We start from the raw sequence: 1,450 nt of genomic DNA on the forward strand, positions 1-1,450 counted from the left end.
AAGTTGTATCTCTTGGACTTGAGTCATTACTGTTTTAGAATCTACCATTTTGAAGTCCAGGAATTTGCCTACGACGAATTTCTTCAATCCGGCATCTTCTGTTTTGTACTTCTTTTCCAATGACTCCTATAGTAATTTAGCCGTTTTGACGGAACAGTATACGTTGTATAGTGTGTTGTCAAGGCAATTGAGGATGTAATTTCTGCACAAGAAGTCACTATGACTCCAAGCATCAAGTGCTGCTCGTTTTTGAGAATCTGTTTCCTTCTCCTCAACAGTTGGAGCATCCTCTTTCAAGATTTTGACCAAATTCAGAGTCGTTAGATAGAACAACATTTTCTGTTGCCATCTCTTAAAATCCACTCCCCTGAATTTTTCCGGTTTCTCCCCGTGAGCATTGTTAGGGGGTACAACAGACGTACTACTACTTGCCATTATCGTTTTAAGATTGTTAGAAAATAATAGCAAATAATAGTATTACTGTAATTTCTGTTTGGGTAGAGTAACGACGTTTGGATGGTTTTGAACGGTCGAGGCAAGAGTTCGACTCTTTCTCCTTAAAACGATAATGCCCCACACTGATACTAACGGTATTGCAGGACTCGTTTCCCAAAATACAACGACCTCGTCTTGTAATAATAGTACTCCAAATTACAAGACCCAACGAACCCGTAAAGTTTAGATCTCTTCACACACACTGGATGACTGAAATGCACGAAAAGTAATTTTCGAGGACTGAATTATAAAACAGAAATTATGCAAGGACAAAGGGATAATTTCGGGAGAGTAGAAAATCAATTCTGATTTTTGGAATGAATAAAAATCGGGGAATGATCAATTCTGATTTTTGGAATGAATAATAACGGGGGTATGGAGGCCTATTTATAGATGTTGAAAAGTTATGTCCCAACAGATACAACTGCCGAAAAGTTGTGTCCAAAAGACACAAACTGTTTGGACAGTCAACCGTCACTTGGACAGTCAACCGTCATTTGGACAGTCAACCCGCTAACTTCTAGAAGCTCCGTACCACGTGTCACACATACCAGAAAATTCAGGGAAGAAAAAATTAATAATTATTGTAATAATTAATTAATAATATAATTAAATGTTATTTTACCAAAAAAATATATTAGCTTGGCCCAAGACCCACGACCCATGACCGTGCCGAGCCGGTCGGACGGACGGCGGCGCGCGTGGGCTTTGGCTTAACCTACTAGCATGTAGGTTCTCTCCCCTTCAAAAACTATTGGTACCCCTTGGGACCCAAACCCAAGTCCCAAACTTGAGCTATATAAGGTGCTTTATATTCTTCTAGTTTTCCTATGTGGGATTGGTATTTTCCAATTTCCCACCTATTTTATTTCAACATCAAGTGGGCATCTTTTGGCCTTAATTTCTCATTTACCCTAAATTGGTTTTGAGAAAATAAATATACCATATTAATCTA

This window comes from Olea europaea, unplaced genomic scaffold, assembly GCF_002742605.1.
Source record: "Olea europaea var. sylvestris unplaced genomic scaffold, O_europaea_v1 scaffold1859, whole genome shotgun sequence".
Classification (NCBI taxonomy): domain Eukaryota; kingdom Viridiplantae; phylum Streptophyta; class Magnoliopsida; order Lamiales; family Oleaceae; genus Olea; species Olea europaea.